Genomic DNA, 15,935 nt, shown 5'->3' with positions numbered 1-15,935 from the left:
TAAAATCCACCTTTTACATCATACATTAGCAATTTATGTTTTAGTAACTACTGTTGTTGGTTTGGTGTCAAACAAGTCACTCCGTAACAAAAACCCATATGTTATTTGCCGAATCTCAGTTTTCCATGTGGGTTTTTGTTACGGAGTGTAGTTGATAGCTATTTGACTAGCCGGACTGTTCCCCGGACTCCACATGTAGGGATTTGTACAATGCACAAACAAGGCTATTGAATTTGACATTGGTGTCTGTCTTTATTCATGTATATTTACTCAACTGCGTCCAGTCAGCAGATGGACTAGATGCCGCTTAAAGACAGACACCAATGTCAAGTTCAACCAGGCCATATGACACTCAGGCTATACTCTATTTTTGAAAGAGTACATTAACCAAGACCATACGTACATTTATGACAGCTGGACGTACTATGGTCAGAAGGGTACAGGAAGAAGAATGTAAGCAAGATAACTGATGACTAACACGCGAAACGTAAGCATGCAATGCATACATTATTTTTAGGACGTGAAAAGGGTTCTACCATCATTATAACCTAACCAAAAGCAGATATGAGCGTTAGTGGGCGTGACCAAGCAAGCTCGGAGATTAAAATAAAATAATGGAGAAAGGTCAAGGGAAGCTATTTTCATATAGAGGGAGGGGACTCTATACGTTATGCAAAGACAGAATCCTATAAAGGCAGGACTCTGTAATATGAGAATTTAGTCTCTTTCCATGGGGGGGCTCGGCCCTGTTATGTTTGTGATAGGGTCCTTCCATGGAAGGGCTCAGTTGTGCTACTTGTATTAAAGTCTTTATTGAATTCACAAGTTCTTGTAAGAGTATTATATTTCTGAGGCAATTCTCCACGACAGTGTCCGTTCATGTTTTTCAGCATAAAGTACTCTGCAGCCACTTAATGTGGTGTGGACACACACAGATTCCTGTTGAACACTGTCACTTTAACTACCTTAGTTTGTCAATAACAGTCTCCTTCACTTCATCCCTCTCTCCCCTTCTCCCTAAATCCTCTAGGTTATGTCAGTTGTGTCGGTGAACCCCTCCTGCATCTGAACTGGCTACATCGAGGGCACAGCATGATCAGATGTGAGAGGTCACTTGGTCAGGTCAACAGTAACTATTATTAAAGAGATGCTTTACATTGAAATACAGATATAGATGCAGTAGTCCCAGAGTTAATGATCCCAGGTCAGTTTATATTATACAGGAAGTATTATTGTCAAGTAGAGTAGGCCAGAAGGCTATACTGTAAAACCTAACCTCTATCAAAATAAAAAGATGTCGGAGGCGCAAAAGTTCTTCTGTGCAAGGGTGTTTATTTACATAGTGATTCCGGAACAAAAACAACAGTACTGCCATCAAAGGTATACCTTATGGGACCGCTAAAAACAACATTACCTTATGGGACCGCTAAAAACAATGTTGCCCCATTCACAGCTCAATCCAAAATGCCTCCCCATGAACTGAGAGGCTCCTTTTGTAGGGCTAGCCCATCCCCTCAGAACAATTAACACTAATTAATTAAGCAATTACCTACATTTTACCTACTATAAAAACCTACATTTTCCATAAACTAAACATACTAAAGGATATACATTGCAACACGTTTTTTAAACAACATTTCCACATAACATTTACAAAATGACATCACTACAGACAGTGTCTTTCAATATGCACATTTACATTATTGAGCCATTTGGGACAGGCACTACAAAGTCAGACCAATTTCCTTTGCTTGGGTCATTATCCAGCATACCCGGACGCTACAGAGATAGGGAGAGAGAGGAACAGAACAAACAAACAACGCGCTCATCCACAACATAGATAAGTATAATACATATTACTTATATTAAATACGAACATTGACAAGTGTGAAATGTATGCACTAAGACAGAGAAGTTAACTTGTGTGTCGACCCACATTGTTAACTTATCTTATAACGGAGCAGGGAGGTGTAATGAATGTGTGCGTGCGTTAAAGAACCAAATGCTGCCCGCGACCAGTGACGGACTTCTACGTCACAATTATTAAAGAGATGCTTTACATTGAAATACAGATAGATGCAGTAGTCCCAGAGTTAATGATCCAAGGTCAGTTTTACATTTCACCTCCTGATTGATGACTAACAATGTTAGAATGAAAAATAAAAATACAAGGCTTAAACATGCTCTCTCTCTCTCATCTGTCTCTCGTCTGCAGATATGTTTTGATGTGAGAGGATGCCAACCCCCAGTCCCATCATCGCCACCTCACCTGCTTTTAAGATAGCAGTGTCTCTAGTTGGCCCAAAGGTTATGGAATTGTGATGAACTGAGAGAATATTTAGGTAGCACTGTGAGAGCCACAGTGCTGCCTTCCCTGCTCCTATGTGCTTACCTCTTTCCCTTTCTGACTTTTACACCTCTCCCGCTACCTCTTTCTTTATAATGCACAACATCTGTGCATTGAAGTACAGATTGAACTTGTATTTATAACACTTGGATAATGAGCTTTTCAATAAAGCATTTCACATTCTCTACTGGTTGAGATGAAGTCTAATTTGATTAAATACTACACCTATCCTGTGTTTATCAGATCAATGCAGATAAAGGTCATTACCTTTATTTAACCAGGCAAGTCAGTTAAGAACACATTTTTATTTTCAATGACAGCCTAGGAACAGTGGGTTAACTGCCTGTTCAGGGGCAGAATGGCAGATTTGTACCTTGTCAGCTTGGGGATTTTAACTTGCAACCTTTTGGTTTGGTGTGGCGCCATTTCCGTTCCAATTTTCTGGAAGCTTGCTTCAGAGCTCGGGTATTTTCTGTGTACCAGGGAGCTAGTTTCTTATGAGAAATATTTTTAGTTTTTAGGGGTGCAACTGCATCTAGGGTATTGCGCAAGGTTGAATTGAGTTCCTCAGTTAGGTGGTTAACTGATTTTTGTCCTCTGGCGTCCTTGGGTAGACAGAGGGAATCTGGAAGGACATCAAGGAATCGTTGTGTTGTCTGTGAATTTATAGCACGACTTTTGATCCTTGGTTGAGGTCTGAGCAGGTTATTTGTTGCAATTGCAAACGTAATAAAATGGTGGTCCGATAGTCCAGGATTATGAGGGAAAACATTAAGATCCACAACATTTATTCCATGGGACAAAACTAGGTCCAGAGTATGACTGTGACAGTGAGTGGGTCCAGAGACATGTTGGACAAAACCCACTGAGTCGATGATGGCTCCGAAAGCCTTTTGGAGTGGGTCTGTGGAGTGGGTCTGTGAATATTAAAGTCACCAAAGATTAGAATATTATCTGCTATGACTACAAGGTCTGATAGGAATTCAGGGAACTCAATGAGGAATGCTGTATATGGCCCAGGAGGCCTGTAAAACAGTAGCTATAAAAAGTGATTGAGTAGGCTGCATAGATTTCATGACTAGAAGCTCAAAAGACGAAAACGTAGTGTGTTTTTTATTTTATTATTATTTTATTTTTTTGTAAATTGAAATTTGCTATCGTAAATGTTAGCAACACCTCCGCCTTTGCGGGATGCACGGGGGGATATGGTCACTAGTGTAGCCGGGAGGTGAGTCCTCATTTAACATAGTAAATTCATCATGCTTAAGCCATGTTTCAGTCAGGCCAATCACATCAAGATTATGATCAGTGATTAGTTCATTGACTATAATTGCCTTTGAAGTAAGGGATCTAACATTAAGTAGCCCTATTTTGAGATGTGAGGTATCATGATCTCTTTCAATAATGACAGGAATGGAGGAGGTCTTTATCCTAGTGAGATTGCTAAGGCGAACACCGCCATGTTTAGTTTGGCCCAACCTAGGACGAGGCACAGACACGGTCTCAATGGGGATAGCTGAGCTGACTACACTGACTGTGCTAGTGGCAGACTCCACTATGCTGGCAGGCTGGCTAATAGCCTGCTGCCTGGCCTGCTCCCTATTTCATTGTGGAGTTAGAGCCATGTCTATGTTGGTAGATAAGATGAGAGCACCCCTCCAGCTAGGATGGAGTCTGTCACTCCTCAGCAGGTCAGGCTTGGTCCTGTTTGTGGGTGAGTCCCAGAAAGAAGGCCAATTATCTACAAATTCTATCTTTTGGGAGGGGCAGAAAAGTTTTCAACCAGCGATTGAGTTGTGAGACTCTGCTGTAGAGCTTATCACTCCCCCTAACTGGGAGGGGGGCAGAGACAATTACTCGATGCCGACACATCTTTCTAGCTGATTTACACGCTGAAGCTATGTTGCGCTTGGTGATCTCTGACTGTTTCATCCGAACATCGTTGGTGCCGACGTGGATAACAATATCTCTATACTCTCTACACTCGCCAGTTTTAGCTTTAGCCAGCACCATCTTCAGATTAGCCTTAGCGTCGGTAGCCCTGCCCCCTGGTAAACCGTGTATGATCGCTGGATGATTCGTTTTAAGTCTAATACTGCGGGTAATGGAGTCGCCAATGACTAGAGTTTTCAATTTGTCAGAGCTAATGGTGGGAAGCTACGGCGTCTCAGACCCCGTAACGGGAGGAGTAGAGACAAGAGAAGGCTCGGCCTCTGACTCCGACTCGCTGCTTAATGGGGAAAACCGGTTGAAAGTTTCTGCCGGCTGAATGAGCGACACCGGTTGAGCATTCCTACAGCATTTCCTTCCAGAAACCGTGAGAAAGTTGTCCGGCTGCGGGGACCGTGCGAGGGGATTTATACTATCTGTACTTACTGGTGGTACAGACGCTGTTTCATCCTTCCCTACACTGAAATTACCATTGCCTAACGATTGCGTCTGAAGCTGGGCTTGTAGCACAGCTATCCTCGCCGTAAGGCGATCGTTCTCCTGTATATTATGAGTACAGCGACTGCAATTAGAAGGCATCATGTTAATGTTACTACTTAGCTTCGGCTGTTGGAGGTCCTGACGAACCATGTCCATATAAAGCGTCCGGAGTGAAAAAGTTGAGGGGAAAAAACAAAAATATAAACGGTAATTAAAAAGTAAAAACCGTAAAGTTGTCAGGTAGCAAAGTAGGTTGGCAACAAAACGCACAGCAACACGTAAACAAGTCTGCAAGTTGTGAACGGAAAAAAAAATACATTCATACCTAAAGTACCTTTATTTACCAAGATAGAGTACATGATCAGTGAATATATTAAATGTACAGACTACAATGTGGGGATCTCATGCATGGTAATAACTACATGTATATAAAACTTGCATCCTTGGTACATCATATTCTACTCAATCAATTAATGTCATTCAGGCTCTTTTGAAGTTGATACAACTGGTTATGATAGCTGAGGTTCATAGCTAGGTTCTGAACTAATATGTATACCAAACGGTTGGGTCCATACACAGATCGGCTAGATATCTAGCTACACATCCATGGGCATACAGGTATTTGATCATCCACTGCACAATAAGCAAGGCCATAGCTAGCTACGTTATGTAATCTATCTGCATGGCAAATATCAGAAAGGAAAGCTTACAAAATTGCACATTCAATATGCAGAAAATTCTTCAGCTAGCTAGATTCTATACATCCACTGTATCACAAAATGACAGCCTGGTTTGCTGTTTATTTCAGGAGTCCCTAAAACAACCAGAATTAGACAGTAGATCTAGCTGGTCTGTCATAATATAGTAGAGAAGGCAGATCTAGCAGGTCTGTCAAAATATAATAGATAAGGAAGATCTGGCTGGTCTGACATAATATAATAAAGAAAGTAGATCCAGCTGGTCTGTCATATTATATAAAAAACAGAAGATCTAGCTGGTCTGCCATAAAATAGAGACATTTAATCTAGCCTGTATGTCATAATATAATATATGCAGTAGATCTAGCTGGTCTGCCGTAATATAATAGAGACAGTTGATCTAGCTTGTCTGTCATAATATAATAGAGACAGTAGATCTAGCTGGTCTGTCATAAAATAGAGACATTTAATCTAGCCTGTATGTCAAAATATAATATATGCAGTAGATCTAGCTGGTATGTCATAATATAATAGCGACAGTAGATTTAGCTGGTCTGTCATAATATAGTAGAGACAGTAGAACTACCTGCTCTGTAATAACATAATAGAGACAGTAGATCTAGCTGTTGTGTCATAATGTAATAGAGATAGTTGATCTAGCTGGTCTGTCATAATATAATAGAAACAGTAGATCGAGCTGGTCTGTCATAATATAATAAAGACACTAGATCGAGCTGGTATGTCATAATATAGTAGAGACACTAGATCTAGCTGGTATGTCATAATATAGTAGACAGTAGATCTAGCTGTTCTGTCATAATATAGTAGACAGTAAATCTAGCTGTTCTGTCATAATATAGTAGAGACAGTTGATCTAGCTGGTCTGTCATATTATAATAGAGACAGTAGATCTAGCTGGTCTGTCATAATATAATAGTGACATTTTATCTAGCGTATATGTCATAATATAATATATGCAGTAGATCTAGCTGGTCTGTCATAATATAATAGCGACAGTAGATTTAGCTGGTCTGTCATAATATAATAGCGACAGTGGATTTAGCTGGTCTGTCATAATATAATAGCGACAGTAGATTTAGCTGGTCTGTTGTAATATAATAGCGACAGTGGATCTAGCTGGTATGTCATAATATAATAGCGACAGTAGATTTAGCTGGTCTGTCATAATATAGTAGAGACAGTAGAACTACCTGCTCTGTAATAACATAATAGAGACAGTAGATCTAGCTGTTGTGTCATAATGTAATAGAGATAGTTGATCTAGCTGGTCTGTCATAATATAATAGAAACAGTAGATCGAGCTGGTCTGTCATAATATAATAAAGACACTAGATCGAGCTGGTATGTCATAATATAGTAGAGACACTAGATCTAGCTGGTATGTCATAATATAGTAGACAGTAGATCTAGCTGTTCTGTCATAATATAGTAGACAGTAAATCTAGCTGTTCTGTCATAATATAGTAGAGACAGTTGATCTAGCTGGTCTGTCATATTATAATAGAGACAGTAGATCTAGCTGGTCTGTCATAATATAATAGTGACATTTTATCTAGCGTATATGTCATAATATAATATATGCAGTAGATCTAGCTGGTCTGTCATAATATAATAGCGACAGTAGATTTAGCTGGTCTGTCATAATATAATAGCGACAGTAGATGTAGCGGGTCTGTCATAATATTATTGAGACAGTAGATATAGCTGGTCTGTCATATAAATGAGACAGTAGATCTAGCTGGTCTTTCATAATATACTAGAGAGAGAAAATCTAGCTGGTCTTTCGTAATATAATTGAGACAATAGTTTTAGCTGGTCTGTTGTAAATATAATAAAGACAGTAGATATAGCTGGTCTGTCGTAATTTAATAGAGATAATAGATCCAGATTGTCTGTCATAATATAGTAGAGACAGTAGATTTAGCTGGTCTGTTGTAATATAATAGCGACAGTAGATTTAGCTGGTCTGTCATAATATAATAGCGACAGTAGATTTAGCTGGTCTGTTGTAATATAATAAAGACAGTCGATGTAGCTGGGCTGTAGTAATATAATAGAGACAGTAGATCTAGCTTGTCTGTCATAATATAGTAGAGACAGTAGAACTACCTGCTCTGTAATAACATAATAGAGACAGTAGATCTAGCTGGTGTGTCATAATCTAATAGAGATAGTTGATCTAGCTGGTCTGTCATAATATAGTAGAGAAAGTAGATCTAGCTGGTCTGTCATAATATAATAGAGACAATAGATCAATCTCGTCTGTCAAAATATAATAGAAACAGTAGATCGAGCTGGTCTGTCATAATATAATAAAGACACAAGATCTAGCTGGTCTGTCGTAATATAATAGAGACACTAGATCTAGCTGGTCTGTCATAATATAATAGCGACAGTAGATTTAGCTGGTCTGTCATAATATAATAGCGACAGTAGATGTAGCGGGTCTGTCATAATATTATTGAGACAGTAGATATAGCTGGTCTGTCATAATATAAATGAGACAGATCTAGCTGGTCTTTCATAATATACTAGAGAGAGTAAATCTAGCTGGTCTTTCGTAATATAATTGAGATAATAGATCCAGATTGTCTGTCATAATATAGTAGAGACAGTAGATTTAGCTGGTCTGTTGTAATATAATAGCGACAGTAGATTTAGCTGGTCTGTCATAATATAATAGCGACAGTAGATGTAGCGGGTCTGTCATAATATTATTGAGACAGTAGATATAGCTGGTCTGTCATAATATAAATGAGACAGATCTAGCTGGTCTTTCGTAATATAATTGAGATAATAGATCCAGATTGTCTGTCATAATATAGTAGAGACAGTAGATTTAGCTGGTCTGTTGTAATATAATAGCGACAGTGGATTTAGCTGGTCTGTCATAATATAATAGCGACAGTAGATTTAGCTGGTCTGTTGTAATATAATAGCGACAGTGGATTTAGCTGGTCTGTCATAATATAATAGCGACAGTAGATTTAGCTGGTCTGTTGTAATATAATAGCGACAGTGGATCTAGCTGGTATGTCATAATATAATAGCGACAGTAGATTTAGCTGGTCTGTCATAATATAGTAGAGACAGTAGAACTACCTGCTCTGTAATAACATAATAGAGACAGTAGATCTAGCTGTTGTGTCATAATGTAATAGAGATAGTTGATCTAGCTGGTCTGTCATAATATAATAGAAACAGTAGATCGAGCTGGTCTGTCATAATATAATAAAGACACTAGATCGAGCTGGTATGTCATAATATAGTAGAGACACTAGATCTAGCTGGTATGTCATAATATAGTAGACAGTAGATCTAGCTGTTCTGTCATAATATAGTAGACAGTAAATCTAGCTGTTCTGTCATAATATAGTAGAGACAGTTGATCTAGCTGGTCTGTCATATTATAATAGAGACAGTAGATCTAGCTGGTCTGTCATAATATAATAGTGACATTTTATCTAGCGTATATGTCATAATATAATATATGCAGTAGATCTAGCTGGTCTGTCATAATATAATAGCGACAGTAGATTTAGCTGGTCTGTCATAATATAATAGCGACAGTAGATGTAGCGGGTCTGTCATAATATTATTGAGACAGTAGATATAGCTGGTCTGTCATATAAATGAGACAGTAGATCTAGCTGGTCTTTCATAATATACTAGAGAGAGAAAATCTAGCTGGTCTTTCGTAATATAATTGAGACAATAGTTTTAGCTGGTCTGTTGTAAATATAATAAAGACAGTAGATATAGCTGGTCTGTCGTAATTTAATAGAGATAATAGATCCAGATTGTCTGTCATAATATAGTAGAGACAGTAGATTTAGCTGGTCTGTTGTAATATAATAGCGACAGTAGATTTAGCTGGTCTGTCATAATATAATAGCGACAGTAGATTTAGCTGGTCTGTTGTAATATAATAAAGACAGTCGATGTAGCTGGGCTGTAGTAATATAATAGAGACAGTAGATCTAGCTTGTCTGTCATAATATAGTAGAGACAGTAGAACTACCTGCTCTGTAATAACATAATAGAGACAGTAGATCTAGCTGGTGTGTCATAATCTAATAGAGATAGTTGATCTAGCTGGTCTGTCATAATATAGTAGAGAAAGTAGATCTAGCTGGTCTGTCATAATATAATAGAGACAATAGATCAATCTCGTCTGTCAAAATATAATAGAAACAGTAGATCGAGCTGGTCTGTCATAATATAATAAAGACACAAGATCTAGCTGGTCTGTCGTAATATAATAGAGACACTAGATCTAGCTGGTCTGTCATAATATAATAGCGACAGTAGATTTAGCTGGTCTGTCATAATATAATAGCGACAGTAGATGTAGCGGGTCTGTCATAATATTATTGAGACAGTAGATATAGCTGGTCTGTCATAATATAAATGAGACAGATCTAGCTGGTCTTTCATAATATACTAGAGAGAGTAAATCTAGCTGGTCTTTCGTAATATAATTGAGATAATAGATCCAGATTGTCTGTCATAATATAGTAGAGACAGTAGATTTAGCTGGTCTGTTGTAATATAATAGCGACAGTAGATTTAGCTGGTCTGTCATAATATAATAGCGACAGTAGATGTAGCGGGTCTGTCATAATATTATTGAGACAGTAGATATAGCTGGTCTGTCATAATATAAATGAGACAGATCTAGCTGGTCTTTCGTAATATAATTGAGATAATAGATCCAGATTGTCTGTCATAATATAGTAGAGACAGTAGATTTAGCTGGTCTGTTGTAATATAATAGCGACAGTGGATTTAGCTGGTCTGTCATAATATAATAGCGACAGTAGATTTAGCTGGTCTGTTGTAATATAATAGCGACAGTGGATTTAGCTGGTCTGTCATAATATAATAGCGACAGTAGATTTAGCTGGTCTGTTGTAATATAATAGCGACAGTGGATTTAGCTGGTCTGTCATAATATAATAGCGACAGTAGATTTAGCTGGTCTGTTGTAATATAATAAAAACAGTTGATGTAGCAGGTCTGTCATAATATACTAGAGAGTAAATCTAGCTGGTCTTTCGTAATATAATTGAGACAATAGTTTTAGCTGGTCTGTTGTAAATGTAATAAAGACAGTAGATTTAGCTGGTCTATCTCAGTTATATTACGAAAGACCAGCTAGATCTACTGTCTCTATTATATTATGACAGACCTGCTAGATCTACTGTCTCTATTATATTATGACAGACCTGCTAGATCTAATGCCTCTTCTATATTATGACAGGCCAGCTAGATCTATTATCTCTTCTATATTATGACAGACCAGCTACATCTACTGTCTTTTATTTTACAACAGACCAGCTATAACTACTGTCTCTATTAAATTACGACAGACCGGCTATATCTATTGTCTCTATTATATTACGACAGAAAAGCTAGATCTACCGTCTTAATTATATTATAACAGACCAGCTAGATCTACTGTCTATTTTATATTATGACATACAAGCTGGATCTAATGTCTCTCTTATATTATGCCAGACCAGCTACATCTGTCTTTATTGTATTACAACAGACCAGCTATATCTACTGCCTCTTTTACATTATGACAGACCAGCTAGATCTGCTGTCTCTATTATATTATGGCAGACCAGCTAGATCTATTATCTCTATTACATTATGACAGACCAGCTAAATCTACTGTCATAATATAACTGAGACAGTACATCTAGCTGGTATGTCATAATATAATTGAGACAGTAGATCTAGCTGGTCTGTCATAATATAGAAGAGACAGTAGATCTAACTGCTCTGTTGTAAAATATTAAAGCCAGTAGATGTAGCTGGACTGTCATAATATAATAGAGATAATATCTAACTGGTCTGTCATAATATAGATTAGACAGTAGATCTAGCTGGTCTGCCATAATATAATTGAGACAGTAGATATAGCTGTTCTGTCAAAAAATAGCAGAGACGGTAATTCTAGCTGGTCTGTCATAATATAATAGAGACATTAATTCTAGCTGGTCTGCCATAATATAATAGAGACAGTAGATCTAGCTGGTCTGTCATAATATAATAGAGACAGTAGATATAGCTGGTCAGTCATAACATAATAGAGACAGTAGATATAGCTGGTCTGTTGTAATATAATAAAGCCAGTAGAGACTACTGTCTAGCCGGTCTTTCGTAGTTTAATTGAGAGAGTAGATGTAGCTGATCTGCCATAATATAATTGAGACTGTAGATCTAGCTGGTCTGTCATAATATATTAGAGACTGTAGGTGTAGCTGGTCTGTAATAATATAATTGAGACAGTATATATTTCTGGTCTGTCATAATATAATTAAGACAGTAGATATAGCTGATGTGTCATAATATAATTGAGACAGTAGACATAGCTGATGTGTCATAATATAATATAGACAATAGATATAGCTGGTATGTCGTAATATAATAAATACAGTAGATGTAGCTTGTCTGTCATAATATATAGTAGAGACAGTAGATCTAGCATGTTTGTCATAATATAATAGAGACAGTATAACTAGCTGGTATTTCCTAATTCAAGTAAGACATTAGATCTAGATGGTCTGCCATAAAATTATTGAGATAGTAGATCGAGCTGGTCCGTCATAATATAATTGAGACAGTAGATCTAGCTGGTCTGCCATATAATAATTGAGACAGTAGATGTAGCTGGTCTGTCATAAAATATTATGGATTCTAGATGTAGCTGGTCTGGCATAATATATTATGGACTCTAGATATAGCTGGTCACCATATCCCCATATAGCACTGCTCTCGTCGGCTGGCCCTCGCTACATAGTCGTCTCCAAACCCACTGGCTCCAGGTCATCTATAAGTCTTTGCTATGCCACCTTAACTCAGTTCACTGGTCACCAAAGCAACACACACCCATAGCTTGCGCTCCAGGAGGTATATCTCACTGGTCATCCCCAAAGCCAACACCTACGTTGGGCCGCCTTTCCTTCCAGTTCTCTGGACTGGAACGAATGGAACGAATAGCAAAAATCGCTGGAGTTGGAGACTTATCTCCCTCACTAACTTTAAGCATCTGCTATCTGAGCAGCTCACCGATTGCTGCAGCTGTACACAGCCCATCTGTAAATAGCCCATCCAACTGCCTACCTTATTCATGTTTTTATTTACATTTTTTGCTCACGCCAGTATTTCTACTTGCACATCTATCACTCCAGTGTTAATGCTAAATTGTAATTACTTTGCTACTATGGCCTATTTATTGCCTTATTGCCTTTATTGCCTCTGTACTCCATTTGCACACACTGTATATATATTTTTATAGTGTTATTGACTGTACGTTTGTTTATCCCACATGTAACTCTGTTGTTTTTGTCGCACTGCTTTGCTTTATCTTTGCCAGGTCGCATTTGTAAATGAGAACTTGTTCTCAGCTGGTTAAATAAAGGTGGAAAAAAAATATTAATTGTTCATGACGTCCTCCAGTGAATTAAAAAAATAATAATATAGAAAATACAGTAAAGTATAAACACATTAAAGGGAAACAAATAAATGTTTTGGGCAAAATAGTGTTTTTTTTTGAGAACTGCAAACTTGAAGGAGTGAGTGATGTCATCGTAAGGCATTTAAGGATTTGGCTTGATGGGAAGTCGTGATGTCATCCAATAGGAGACAGATCTTCATGTGAATATTCCTTATTCTTTTTTAAATCCTTCCTGTTCTGTGAAGTTGGTTGTTGATCATTGCTAGAAAGCCATTTTAAAGCCTTGCCATAGACTTTCAAGACGATTTAACTAGGCCACTCAGGAGCATTCAAAGTCATCTTGGTAAGCTCCTCGAGTGTAGATTTGGCCTTGTGGTTTAGGTTATTGTCTTGTTAGGACAGTTTTTTGTATTCAGATGTCTGAAATGCTCTCTACCTACGTAACATTTAGTGTCTCCTTATATTACGCTGGGAAAACAGTTTTCATGCTCAAAGAAATTCTAAATAATTTCAGAGTATTCAAAATCCAATGGTTCTAACCGAGATTCACCTTAACTTTATTGACAACACCCAAATGGATACTGTCATTAACGTGGTTCTTCAATAGTTACACACAATTCTTAATACTGTAGCTGTTTAGTTACAGTCACATGTTCAACTATCATCAGCTGATCCAGGAAATCATTTTCTGAATGACAGTCACATGACAAACATCACGACATGCAACAACAACCAAAGTGCTTCTTCACTCGGTTCAAGACAGTTATGATGTGCTCCACGTTGGATCCAACATCCCTAACAAATTGATGTTTATAGTGTGTTATTGTCTGCTTGATTTACTATAGTGTCTCGTGTTTGGACACATAATGTGTAGAGAACTGTTCATTGATGGATAGGCTATTGTACAACACACAGAGCAATTTTCCTATATTTGTTAGGTGAAGTTATGGGCCAATTTAACAAACAGTGTACAAACCCTCATTGTCAGGCTGATGGAAAAGGCAAAGAGCATTTTACTGGTTGATGGGTTTTTTAACTACAAAGCGGTTGATTTGCGATGATGACACAAACATATTAAGCAGGACATTCAACCGAGCTTTACAATTATAATCCAAAGTAGTGTGAAATGCACTCATAAGCAACCTGGAAATGGAGGTTACTCCCCTGAGTTTTCCCATATTCACATTCAGAATACATCATGAAAACTAAAATCTTTGCTCACCATTTTTGCCTTACGACATCCGTAACTATTGTTTCCTCATTAGCAGGGAGGAGTTTCTACAACCAGATGTACTACATCCATAACTAGTGGTTTCCTCATTACCAGATATACTACATCCATAACTAGTGGTTTCCTCATTAGCAGATTTACTACATCCATAACCAGCGGTTTCCTCATTAGCAGGGAGGAGTTTCTACAACCAAATTGCATTTGCATCGCACTCGTGCCACAATTTTATTAAACACAGAAAGGGGCCTATATTGGAGACCAAAAGTCGTCTGGCACACTGCTTACAGTTTCAACAACATGAATAACTTATTTGTAGTCTACAAGCTTAGATGTTACTACCAATGTGAAAACAAGACAAAATATGACTGTTATTGCTCATTTTAAGACAAATGTCAAATAATCATTACATTTATTACAAAGTCAATTGTTTGTTGTACAGCATCATAGCTACGCTGTTGGCATCACTTTTTACAGTGGATTTCCGCTGTTGTGGGCCTTTAACCATCTGTCTGACTTTGTTGTTCACGCAGGAGAGAGACCGGACTACCGTGGTTCCTCTGGAGAGCCTCAACAACCTCATGAGGCAGAGAAGAGTCTCTCCACATCAGAACAACTCAAGAAACACCAGCTAGAGACCCACAGGGAGGAGACTTCACTGCTGCTCTGATGGTGGGAAGAGATTCACCTCCTCAGCAGGCATTAAAATTCATCAGAGAATCCACACAGTAGAGAAACCTTATAGCTGTACTCAATGTGGGAAGAGTTTTACTCATTCAACCAGCATGATATCACACCAGAGAACACACACTGGAGAGAAATCTTATATCTGTGGTATATGTGGGAAGAGTTTTACTTGGCTAAACACCCTGATATCACACCAGAGAACACACTCAGGAGAGAAACCGTATAGCTGTAATGAATGTGGGAAGAGTTTTACTCACCTAAACAGCCTGATATCACACCAGAGAACACACACAGGAGAGAAACCTTATAGCTGTACTCAATGTGGGAAAAGTTTTACTCAGCTAAGCGGCATGATATCACACCGGAGAACACACACGGGAGAGAAACCTTATATAGCTGTGATCAATGTGGGAAGAGTTTTGCCATATCTGCCCAGCTGAATTTACACCAGAGAACACACACAGGAGAGAATCCTTATAGATGTAATCAATGTGACAAGAGATACTCTGATAAAAGGTGTCTGATCAAACATCAGAAAATACATGAAGGAGTTGTTTCATGATATCAATGTTGAATGTTAACACTTTGTAGTAGGAGTATTTTAATAATGTCACAATGTAGAAGCCTAAACTTTTGCCCCCTTATCATTTGATTTCAACATGATATGGATATTAGCCTCTGGGGGAGAATCCAGGCTCTGAAATGGAAGAGTATTATTTATGTGACTTAACATAAAGTGACTAACACAAAAAGAGCTGTGTCATGTTGTTGACCCACTTGAATCAAAATGCAACAACTCAAAATATTGCAAGCTGTTCTCCACTAATTGTCCTCTAACCAGGGATGTACACATTACTCCCAGATTCTGTGTGGTTTTTGAGCTGTTCGTTTTAGCAGGGCGTACAACCTCATCTCACACAATTGATTTTAACATGATATCGATGAGTTATTACCTTTATTTAACCGTCAGTGAAGAACAAATTCTTATTTTCAATGATGGCCTAGGAACAGTGGGTTAACCTGCCTTGTTCAGGGGCAGAACTACATATTTGTACC

The 15,935-nt window shown here is 38.0% G+C and overlaps 1 pseudogene; it reads left to right on the top strand.

Annotated features, from left to right (window-relative positions):
• The window catches only part of LOC139424753 (zinc finger protein ZFP2-like), a 122,209-nt pseudogene extending 106,768 nt beyond the window's left edge, over positions 1-15,441 (top strand).
• Positions 15,442-15,935: the final 494 nt, after the last annotated feature.

The sequence above is a fragment of the Oncorhynchus clarkii genome, chromosome 13, assembly GCF_045791955.1.
Source record: "Oncorhynchus clarkii lewisi isolate Uvic-CL-2024 chromosome 13, UVic_Ocla_1.0, whole genome shotgun sequence".
Lineage (NCBI taxonomy): Eukaryota > Metazoa > Chordata > Actinopteri > Salmoniformes > Salmonidae > Oncorhynchus > Oncorhynchus clarkii.
This window is presented reverse-complemented; position numbering and strand designations above follow the sequence as displayed.